Raw genomic sequence first — 12,846 nt, 5'->3', positions numbered from 1 at the left:
TGCTCCTCCTGTTTCCTTAGTGAATTCTTCCCAAAATGTAAGGGTAGTTAGGTCCTTTCACACTCCTGATCTTAAACACAGCCAGCGCTCAGCCCTGCCCTTGCCCCCCAAAGAAAGAAATTGTTTTACTTTTGGGGCAAACCTAATGTTTCCCAACAATTGTTCAGGTTTTACCCCTCTACCTAAAAATGGACAGAAATTAAGACTTAAAGCCCCTATGGCCCCACCAGGGTGACTCAGTGGTTGAGCCTTGACCCATGAACCAAAAGGTCCCTGGTTCAATTCCCCGTCAGGGTACATGCCCGGATTCTGGGCTCAATCCCCAGTAGGGGGTGTGCAGGAGGTAGCCCATCAATTATTCTCTGTCATCATTGATGTTTCTACTTCTACCTCTCCCTCTCTCTTTCCAAAATTTTTAAGAAAATCCTGTTGGCCCTAACCGGTTTGGCTTCGTGGATAGATAGATCGTTGGCCTGTGGACTGAAGGGTCCCAGGTTCGATTCCCGGTCAGGGCACATGCCCGCGTTTCAGGCTCAATCCCCGTAAGGGGGTGTACCGGAGGCAGCAGATCAATGATTCTCATCATTGATGTTTCTAACTCTCCCTCTTCCTTCCTCTCTAAATTCAATATATATAAACACTGTGGGGGGGGAAAGGGACACACACACTAAACCTGACAAGCTTATAGGAGGCCTGTATAGCAGGCCCTACAAACTTAGAGACCAAAAATAACCACATAGGGTGGTGTGAACATAAACATCCCTAATTAAAAGCCAGTCATGGTGGTAGTCACGTCCTAGCCTGTAGCTTTCTTGACGAAGGTCAGTCTTTACCTGAAGTGAGCCTGTCTATTGTCTTTTTGCATCTAAGATAACATACACTTGGAATGTAAGAGTAATCTCCTTTATCTGGACCTCTCAGGGTGCAACCCACTGGCACCAGAGCACTAGGCCATAGAATCCCTCAGTGTTATCTTGTTCCTCAAATACCATCCCCTTGTGCTGTAAATGTTAATTTTTAACCATCCTGTACCCACAAATGTAAAAGATTTAAATGTTTCAGTGGTTGAGCTTCGACCCATGAGGTCACTGGTTCCATTCCTGGTCAGGCCACTGAAGTATGGTAGCAATCATCTCAGGTAGAAACTGTAGTTTAACTGTAACCCTGCTGATTGGCTTCTGTACTTATCTGCTTTGTTTAATAATAGAAAAGTTACTTTGATTTTCTGAACTTATGTATGCTGTCCCAATCGATGCATACTCCGTTGTTGGTGGTTTGAATATCCCATTGATTGTGATCTTACTGATTATCGAAGCACATTCTTCTGTACCTGGGAACCGGGACAGCACAATTACCTTAAATTGCCCCAGTGGCCAAAGATAATGCGTTCTGGTTGACTCAGTGGTCCCAAGACCAGGACAGCACAATTACCCTAAATTGCCTCGATGGCTCCAGATAATGTGTTTCCCTTGATTCAGTGGTCCGAAGACCCAAAGCTATAATTCATCTTTGTAGGTAACTAATCGGCTCAATTTCGCTTCTGTAACTGCTTTTTGCAAACCAGGTTCCTCATTCCAAACCCTGAGATGTAATCAATACCTTTGTGATGTTTGCCTATATAAATCTGGTGTTTTGGCCATCTTACCACTGAGAGATTTGGAGAGCAAAATGCCCCCTCATAGTCTCGGATTTGCAATGAATGTGACTCCTTAATTCGACTTCTTGAGGCATCCTTGTGTGATTCGCAGGGTACATTACACCACATGACCGGGTTTCAGGCTTGATCCCCAACAAGGAGCATGCAGGACGCAGCTGATCAATGTTTCTATCTCTTTCTTCCTTTCCCTTCCTCCCTCTTTAAAATCAATAAAAACATATGTTAGAAAAAAGTAAATGTTACTCTGTTTTACTTTGTGGACAAAAGGGGCCACATGCTAACCTGACAAGTTCAGGGAAGGCCTACATGGCAGTCTTGCAAACTCAGAGACCTAAAGTAACCCCAAAGGATGGTCTGAAATTAAACTTTAACTAAAAGCAGTTATGGTGGGTAGTCACCTCCTAGGCCAGTGTCTTCCCTGTCTAAGGTCAACCTTTACCTTAATTGAACCTATCTGTATTTTTGCATCTATGAAAACTTATCCTTGAAATGTCAGGGTAGTTTGTAACTCCCCTTTTTCCGGACCCCTCAGGGCACAACAAATGGCACGTGGGAGAAAACCACAAATTCTCTCACTGTTATTATTATCGTGTTAATTAACGACTGTTAACGATCCTGTACCCACCTAAGTAACAGAAGTATGTTACAGAAGTATCCAGTCCCAGAGGTTCCCCCCACCACCACTTCGCTTTCTCTGGCCTCTCTAATCTATCACCAATGGATTTCATGTAACCCACCTACATCTGTTGGAATGTACCTGCGAATCACAGGACTCCTCAAGAAGTCGAATTAAAGAGTCACATTTATTGCAATCCGGGACTATGAGGGGCCATTCCCAAATCTCATAGCAATAAGATGGTGGCAAAACCAGACTTACATAGGCAAAAATCACAAAGGTATTGATTACATCCTGCAGTTAGGAATGAAGAAACTGGTTTGCAAAAAAGCAGTTTGTTATGGAAGCTAGACTGAGCCGATTAGTTATCTACAAAGATTAATTATAGTTTAAGGTCTTGGGACCACTGAGTCAACAGAAACACATTATCTGAAGCCACTGGGGCAATTTAGAGTAATCGTGTCAGATGGGATGATTTATACAATTCAGAAAACCAAAGTAACTTTTCTATTATTAAGCCAAACAGCAGGGTTAGAGTTAAACTACAGTTTCTACCTGATGGTTGCTACCATACTTCACATCCATTCCTTTGATTGCAATGTATAAAAATAGATGAGAAACCACCATTCTCTAGTCTAGAGCATTATCCCAGTCTGTTGAGATTCTGCTTCCCGGCAATTGTCGACAGTTTTGCTCAAATAAACGCACAAAAATTCTTCACAGGTTCAAATGTTTTTACCTTATCAATTTGTTATCCAATCTCAGAGATTTCCCCACTTTGCTTTCTCCTGCCTCCCTAGGATCTATCACCAATGAATTTCATGTAACCCCCTTTATGTCTCTTCCTTTAATTCTAATGTATATAATAAACTGTAAAACTGCCCATCTCCAGAGCATTTTCTCAACCCATTGAGATTTTGCTTCCTGGCAATTGTCATCTGTTTGACTCAAATTCATAAAAATTTCTACAGGTTTGGACATTTCTTATGTTGACACTCTCAAATCTATGTAGTGTGAGTCCTAGTTACCTGAAGAGGAAACAATAGGATATATAACATTTCCTCTGGAAAAATGGAGATTAAAAGTTGTGTTGACAATCTTAGCAGTCCTCTTCAGTTCTACTCTTTTGTTGTTGTTGTTAATCCTCACCAGAGGGTATTTTTTCCATTGATTTTTAGACAGAGTAGAAGGGAGGGGGAGAGACAGAGAGAGAGAAACATGGATGTGAAAGAGACACATTAGCTCTAACCAGTTTGGCTCAGTTGGAGAGCATCAACCTCCAGACTGAAGGGTCCCAGGTTCGATTCCGGTCAAGGGCAGGTACCTTGGTTGCAGGGACATCCCGTGCAGGAGGCAGCTGATCGATGTTTCTCTCTCATCGATGTTTCTAACTCTCTATCCCTCTCCCTTCCTCTCTGTAAAAAATCAATAAAATATATTTAAAAAAAAAAGAAAGAGACACATTAATTGGTTGCCTCCTGCACATGCCCAGAGCAGGGCCAGGGATGAAGCCTGCAACGAAGGCACATGCCCTTGAATAGGAATCGAACCCAAGACCTTTTAGTCTGAAGGTCAATGTTCTAACCACTGAGTTAACTGGCTAGGGCTAAAAAAACTTTTTAAAAATTGATTTAGCCTTAGTTGACTTTATTTTTTTTTTCATCTTTATTGTTGAGAGTATTACAGATATCCCCTTTTTCCTACCATTGCCCGCCTCCACCCGATTCCTGACCCGGCCAAGGTCTTCACCACCCTATTGTCTGTGTCCATAAGTAATATACATATGCATATAAGATCTTTGGTTAATCTCTTCCCTCCTCCCCTTCCCCATCCACCGAGATTCTTCAGTCTGTTCCATGTTTCTATACCTCTGGTTCTATTATATTCATTAGTTTATTTTATTCATTCGATTTCTTGGTCATTTATTTTGATTTTTAGATTCCATTGTTGACAGATATGTATTTATTGCCATTTTATTGTTCATATTTTTCTTCTTCTTCTTATTTCTCTTCTTGAATACCCTTCAATGTTTCATGTAATACTGATTTGATGGTGATGAACTCCTTTAGCTTTTTCTTACCCATGAAGATCTTTATCTGACTTTCAATTCTAAATTATAGCTTTGCTGGGTAATCTTGGTTGTAGGTAGGTCCTTGCAATTCATCACTTTGAATATTTCTTGCCTCTCCCTCTGGCCTGCAAAGTTTCTGTTGAGAAATCAGCTGACAATTGTATGGGTGCTCCCTTGTAGGTAACTAACTGCTTTTCTCTTGCTGCTTTTAAGATTCTCTCTTTGGCCCTAGCTGTTCGGCTCAATGGATAGAGTGTCGGCCTGCGGACTAAAGGGTCCCGGGTTCAGTTCCAGTCAAGGGCACATGCCTGAGTTGTGGGCTCAATCCCCAGTAGGGGGCGTGCAGGAGGCAGCCGATTAATGATTCTCTCTCATCACTGATGTTTCTCTCTCTCCCTCTCCCTTCCTCTGAAATCAATAAAAAATATATATTAAAAACAAACAACCAACAACAAAAAGATTCTCTTTGTCTTTAATCCTTGCCATTTTAATTATGATGTGTCTTGGTGTGGCCTCTTTGGGTTCCTCTTATTTGGGACTCTCTGTGCTTCCTGGACTTTAAAGTCTATTTCTTTCACCAGGTAGGGAAACTTTTCTGTTATTATTTCTTTTTAATTTTTGAAAAGTATTGTTGAAAGTATTATGTATGTCCCCTTTTCCCCCTATTGATCCCATCTAGTCCACTCCCATCCCCACTCCAGGCCTTCACAATCCTATTGTCTTTGTCCATGGGTTATGCATATACATATGCACACAAGTCATTTGGTGGATAAGTTCCCTCCCACCCTCCTTCCCCTGCCTTTCCTCTGAGGTTCCACAGTCTATTCTATGCTTCTACATCTTTGGATCTATTTTGTTGTTAAGTCTATTTTGTTCATTAGATTCCACATATTATTGACACCATGTGATACTTGTCTTTCTCTGACTGGCTTATGTCACATAGCATAAAGCTCTCCAGGTCCATCCATGCTATCTCAAAGGGTAAGAGATCCTTCTTTTCAACTACTGCATAGTATTCCATGGCATAAATGTACAGCTTTTTACTCACTCCTCTACTGATGGGCATTTGGGCTGTTTCCAGATTTTAGCTATTGTAAATTACCTTGCTACGAACATAGAGTTGCATACATTTCTTCCAATTGGTACTTTGGGTTTCTTAGGATATATTCCTAGAAGTGGGATCACTGGGTCTAATGGCAGTTCCATATTTAATTTTTTGAAGAATCTCCAAACTGTTTTCCATAATGGCAGCACCAGTCTGCATTCCCACCAGGGGTATACTAGCATTCCCTTTTCTCCACATCCTAGCCAGCACTTGTCATTTGTTGATTTGTTGATGGTAGCCATTCTAATAGATGTGAGGTGACACCTCATTGTCATTTTAATTTGCATCTCTCAGATGATTAGTGACTTTGAGCATTTTTTCATATGTCTCTTGGTCACTTTGGAGAAGTATGTATTTATATCCTTTGCCCATTTTTTAGTTGGGTTGTTTGTCTTCCTTTTGTTAAGTTGTATAAGTTCCTTATATATTTTGGATATTAACCCTTTATCAGATATATCATTGCCAAATATGTTCCCCATATAGTGGGCTCCCTTTTCATTTTGTTGATGGTTTCTTTTGCTGTGCAGAAGATTTTATTTTGATGTAGATCCATTTGTTTACTTTCTTTTGCCTTAGGAGATGTATCTGCATCTCTCAAACATACTGCTACAAGAGATGTCTGAGATTTTGCTGCCTTATGGTTTCTTCCAGGATTTTTATGGTTTCATGAGTTACACTTAAGTCTTTTAACTATTTTCAGTTTATTCTTGTATATGGTGTAAGTTGGTGGCCTAGTTTAATTTTTTGCATTTATCTGTTCAATTTTCCCAACACCATTTATTGAAGAGACTATCTTGACTCCATTGTATGTTTTTGCCTCCTTTGTCTAATATTAATTGAACATAATGGCTTAGGTCAATTTCTGGGGTCTCTGTTCTGTTCCATTGGTATATATGCTTGTGCTTGTGCCAGTACCAGTCTGTTTTGATTATGGTGGCTTTGTAGTATAACTTGATATTTGGTATCGTGATCCCCAGAAACATCGATGAGATAGAAACATCCATGAGAGAGAAACATCCCCCAGTGGGGGATGTACCCGCAACCAAGGTACATGCCCTTGACTAGAATCGAACCTGGGACCCTTCAGTCTGCAGGCTGACACTCTATCCACTGAGCCAAACCGGTTAGGGCAGGGTCTTTTTTTTATTCCATCTAAATTTTTGGAGTATTTGTTCTATATCTGTGAAATATGCCCTTGGTATTTTAATAGGTATTGCATCGATTCTATAGATTGCCTTCAATAGTATGGACATTTTAATGATATTCATTCTACCGATCCATGAAAATGGTATGTTTTCCCACTTGTGTATCTCTTCTATCTCTTCTTTCAATGTCCTGTAGTTTTCCAAGTACAAGTCATTTACCTTCTTGGTTAAGTTTATAACTAAGCATCTTTTTTTTTCCTTATATATTTTATTGATTTTTTACAGAGAGGAAGGGAGAGGGATAGAGAGTCAGAAACATCGATGAGAGAGAAAAATCGACCAGCTGCCTCCTGCACACTCCCTACTGGGGATGTGCCCGCAACCAAGGTACATGCCCTTGACTAGAATTGAACCTGGGACCCTTGAGTCCGCAGGCCTACGGTCTTATCCACTGAGCTAAACCGGTTAGGGCTGGAGTTTTTTTTTTTTTTTTATTACTGCTTCTGTTTATCAGTTGTGATTGGTCTATTCAGGTTTTCTGATTCTTTCTGATTTAGTTCTGGGAGATTGAATTTAGGAGTTTGTCCATTTTATCCACATTGTCCTGCTTGTTAGCATGTAGTTGCTCATAGTATTTTCTTAAAATCCTTTGTATTTTTATGGTGTTAGTTGTTATTTCACTGCTTTCATTCCTGATTTTACTTTTTTGGGTCCTCTCTCTTTGTTTCTCGATGAGTATGGCTAAAGGTTCACCAAGTTTATTTATCTTTTCAAAGAACCAGCTCTTAGTTTCATTGATTTATTTGTATTGTTTTTTTAGTCTCTATGTCATTTATTTCTGCTCTAATCGTTATTATTGCCTGCCTTCTACATACTCTGGGCTTTTTGTTATTGTTGTCTTTCTAATTCTTTAAGTTGTAGGTTTAAATAGTTTATTATTAATTTTTCTTATTGTTTGAAGTAGGCCTGTAGTGCTATGAACTTCCCTCTCAGGACTGCTTTTGCTGTGTCCCATACATTTTGGTTGTTGTGTGTTTATTTTCATTTGTTTCCAGGAAGTTTTTTTATTTCTTTCTTGATCTCATTGGTTAACACTTTCATTTTTCATAAGATGCTATTTAGTTTCCATTGTTTGAATGTTTTTGAGTGTTTTCACTGTAGCTGATTTCTAATTTCATTCCATTGTGATCTGAGAAAATGCTTGATATGATTTCAATCTCCTTGAACTTGTAGAGACTTATTTTGGTTCCTAATATGTGGTCTAGCTTTCTGAATAACCCATATGTACTTGAGAAGAATGTATATTGTGCAGCTTTGGGGTGTATGTTCTATAAATGTCAATTAAATCCATCTGATTCAGTGTGTCATTTAGAGTAACCATTTGCTTGTTGATTTTTTAAAAAAAAATATTTTATTGATTTTTTATAGAGAAGAAGGGAGAGGGACAGAGAGTTAGAAACATCGATGAGAGAGATCGATCAGCTGCCTCCTGCACGCCCCGTACTGGGGATGTGCCCGCAACCAAGGTACATGCCCATGACCGGAATCGAACCGGGGACCCTTGAGTCCGCAGGCCGATGCTCTATCCACTGAGCCAAACCAGTTCGGCTGCTTGTTGATTTTTTGTCTGGAAGATCTATCCAGTGAAATCAGCCAGATGTTAACATCCCCTACTACGACTGTATTGCTGTTGATCTCTCCCTTAAAGTCCTCCAAAAGTTTATTTATGTAATTGAGTACTCCTCAATTACATATGCACATTTATATATGCACATATTGGGTGCATATATGTTTACCAGGGTTATATCCTCTTGTTGGACTGATCCCTTTATATTATGTAGTGACCTTTATTGTCTGTTCTCATGGCCTTCATTTTGAGGTCTATTTTGTCAGATATAAGTATTGCTACTCCAGCTTTTTTTTTTTTTGGTTGTTTCTATTTGCATGGTAATTTTTTCCATCCCTTCTCTCTCATCCTGTATGAGTCTTGTTCTGAGGTGGGTCTCTTGTAGACAGCATATATATGGGTTATGTTTTCTCATCCATTGAACTACCCTGTGTCTTTGATTGGAACATTTAATCCGTTTACATTTGAACATATTTATAGGTACTTCTTTATTGACATTTGAAATCTTGTTGCCTATATTTCTCTCTCTGTTTCTTATTGTGATAGCAGTCCCTTTAATCTAGCAATGATAGTTTGGTGTTGATAAACTCCTTTAGACTCCTTTTGTCTGGGAAGCTCTTTACTTCACCACCATCTATTTTGAATGATAGCCTTGCTGGATAGAGTAGTCTTGGTTTCAGATACTTGCTTTCCATTACTTTGGAGGCTTCATGCCTTCTGACCTGTAGAGTTTCTGATGAGAAATCAGCTGACAGCTTTAGGAGCTCCTTTGTAGTTTACAAATTGCTCTTCTCTTGCTGCCTTTGAGATTCTCTTTGCCCTTATTCTGGGGTGTTATCTGCTTCTAGAAGGGTTCAGGAATTTGGAAAAGGGGCTGTGCATACATGGATTAAAGAGACTAGAGAAGAAATATGAATTTGGAAGGCATTTTGGAGGGCCAGATGGAAACTTAGTTCTAGTGACTAAGCTCCTGGAATCTCTGCATCCAGGGCCTTTTATTCACACATTTTGCCTTCTAGCAAAGCAGATATACATATCAAAGGTAAGGCCTGGTAAACAATAAGAAGATTATCAGGTTGGGGGAACTGCCTTCAGTTGTTCCAGCAGCAGGTAATAACATGCAGATTTTTAGCCCTGCTGAAGGTGTCCATCAATCTTTTGATGGACCTCCTGCATTTATTATGCTAACTCTTGTTCCTAGCCTCCAGCACCCTTAATTTTTGGCATTTTAATTATGATGTGTTTAGGTGTGGGCCTGTTTGGGTTCTTCTTGTTTAAAACTCTCTGTGCCTCCTGAACTTGTGAAACTTTTTTATTTACCAGGTTAGGGAAGTTTTCTGCCATTATTTCTTCAAACACATCTCTATCCCTTGCTCACTTTCTTCTCTTGGCACATATGCAAATATTGTTACGTTTTGCATTGTCCCACAGGTCCCTTAAGCTGTCCTATTTTTTGTGTTGTTTTTTTTCTTTTTGGTTCTCTGATTGAGTGATTTTTTCTACCCTGTCTTCTAATTCACTGATCCGATCCTTGGCTTCTAATCTGCTGTGTATTCCTTCCACTGTGTTCTTTATTAGTGCTATGTCATTTTTCATAATTACTATATCTTTTCTCATGCTATTGAGTATCCTATCTATCATTATTCTGAACTCTATGTCTGATAAATTTATCTTCATTTCATTTAACTTTTCTGTAGAATTCTCCTGTTCTTTCATTTGGGGCTTGTTTTTTGTCTCCCCATATTGGCTGCCTGTTTGGATTTGTGACTATGTATTAGGTAGATCTGCTATGCCTCCCAATCTCTAATGCAGGACAGTTTCAAACACAGTTTCTGACTAATTAGATCAGGCAAAGATTCAAAGTCTCCAGAGGCTTGTTTCTGCCTGCAGACTGATTGGATTCAGTCTTGAGTAGCCTAAGACAATTGTCCACAGATGGGGCTAGAGGTTTTCCAACATGGTGGGGCAATTGCTTCTGTCTGGAGGCTAATTGTTATTCTCAGTCTCTTAATGGGCCTCAGAAACTCAACAGGGTGGGGCAAGGGGTTTTCCAATAGAGCAGGTCAACTGTCTTCCTCCCAGGAAAAAAACACCAGATTAGCAAAGATCTGCTAGAGAAAGATGTCCTCCACAGTGTGAGGGGACAAATCAGCACAAGAAACCAGGTGTCTGTCTTCTGAGCTCTAACCCTAGAGCCCCCAACCCTGGCTTCTGCTCACATAGCTCCATTCCATTCTGCACTCCCTCTGCAAGGGCCCAGGGTGAGTAGCTGCACAGAAATTTTGTGCATTGATCCTTTAAGAGGGTGCCTGCATTTCTAGCCATCTCTCCCTGGCAGACAACAACCCTGCTGTTTTTCACAATCAGATATTATGTGGGCATCTTTCTCAGTTCTGATGCTCTGTGCTGGGGGGCCCATTTTGGGGTTTAGAATCTGGTGTTCTCAGTGGCAACCCCCCCATAGCTGAGATATCTCTCTGGAAACTCAGCTGCTGTCTGTGGGAGCCTGGCCAGACCTTTTTGTGCCTCTGCACTTTCTACTAGTCTCTATGTGGTCTCCTGTTTCTGTCCTTGGTTATCAAGCTTCCCTCCAGCTAAACTTCAGGTAATTATTAGGGCTGGTTTCTTTGTATTGTATTCGTAATTCCAGTTTGATCCTGGGAGTGTGTCTATGTAGCATCAACTTACTCTGCTTCCATTTTTAATCTATTATTTCTTCAAACAGGTTTTCAATATTTTGCTCTCTCTCTTCTACTTCTGGCACCCTCATAATGTGAATGTTGGTTTGCTTAAAGTTGTCCCAGAGACTCCCAACACTATCTTCATATTTTTAAATTCTTTATTCTTTTTGCTCTTCTGATTGTTTTTTGCTTCCTCATATTCTAAATTGTTGATTTGATTTTCAGAATCCTCTACTCTACTATTGAATCCCTATAAAATACTTTGTTTCAGTTAGTATATGCTCAATTTCTGACCTGTTCTTTTTCATGTCTTTGACATTCTCACTAATATCTTTGAAAGTCTCACTAAGTCTCTTGAAGCTCTCATTAAGTTCCTTAAATCTCTCATTAAGATCCTTGAGTAACCTTATAACCATTGTTTTGAACTCTGTATCTTATAGTTTGCTTGCTTTCTTTTCTTTCATTTGTGTAGCCTTAGTTGACTTTAAAATAAATTGAATACCACAGTGATAAGCTTTGGGAAGTAAAAAGATATACAAAATACTGTAGGTTAGTGGCTGTGTCAAGTTCTAAAACACAGAAAAGTCAGATGATCTCAGAATCAGAGAACAAAAAGATCAGACCAATGGGGAAAGGTGTTATTAATGAAATGAATTTCTTCCATTTACCTCTCCAGATCAACTATCCACCCTTCTCCAAGTTCCATTATCCAGAGATTGACCCTAATGAATTATATTCCTTTCTTCCTGGCTACTAGTTGTGTCTGGCTAACAAAGAGTCCTGGCAGAATGGATGGGAAAAGTGAGGTCAGAATGTTTATTTCCCAAGCTCTCTCCATGTGGGGGATCTCAGCTCTAATTAAGGTGGCCCTCTCCATATCACTTTCTTCTTCCAGGTTTCCCTAAACCCTGCAGTTGTAAATAGTCTCAAATTACCCACTTATTAACCACTTCTCAAATTACCCTAATGTTTATATGCCATCTATTTCCTTCTTGGATCCTGACTGATAAAAAGAGCAAAGAGCTTCTTTTGATATTCAGTATTAATCACAACATCTGAGCTATTCAGTATAAGATTCCTGTTTATTTCTTCAAAATGTAACATGCAATGAAAAAGTGCATAAAACACCATATGGCTCACTTAATTTACAGAATATATTTGCTCTGGGGAATGAAATTTGTTCATTTATGCATTTTCCAACTTAATTGTGGTGACTCTTGTATTAGTTAGAAACATTTAGACTCCTGTATTAAGTGTTACTCACCTGTAACCATGGATCCTTAGAGTGCTAGGTCAGTGATGGCGAACCTTTTGAGCTCAGTGTGTCAGCATTTTGAAAAACCCTAACTTAACTCTGCTGCCGTGTCACATATAGAAATTTTTTTGATATTTGCAACCATAGTAAAACAAAGACTTATATTTTTGATATTTATTTTATATACTTAAATGCCATTTAACAAAGAAAAATCAACCAAAAAAATGAGTGTGCGTGTCACCTCTGACACACATGTCATAGGTTTGCCATCACTGTGCTAGGTACATTCCCTTCACCAAGAATTTTTTTTAAAACATTTTATTTATTTACTAGAGGCCTGGTGCATGATATTCATGCACCAAGGAGCAGGTCTAAGCTGTCAGTTGGACATCCTTAGCGCTGCAGCAGAGGTGGAGGCAGGAGAGGCTCCCGCCACCACTGCTGCGCTCACCAGCCGTGAACCATGAGCCCGGCTTCTGGCTGAGTGGTGCTCTCTCTGTGGGAGCACATTGACCACGAGGGGGCAGCTCCTGCATTGAGCGTCTGCCCCCTGGTGGTCAGTGTGTGTCATGGTGACCAGTCACTCCACCAGTTGGTCAATTTGCATATTCCCTTTTATTATATAGGATGGTTGTATCAGTTCTCAAAATATTGCCTTGTGATGTTATTTTTAATCTCTGAATTACTAT

The sequence above is a fragment of the Myotis davidii genome, unplaced genomic scaffold (assembly GCF_000327345.1).
Source record: "Myotis davidii unplaced genomic scaffold, ASM32734v1 scaffold409, whole genome shotgun sequence".
Taxonomy (NCBI): Eukaryota; Metazoa; Chordata; class Mammalia; order Chiroptera; family Vespertilionidae; genus Myotis; species Myotis davidii.
This window is presented reverse-complemented; position numbering follows the sequence as displayed.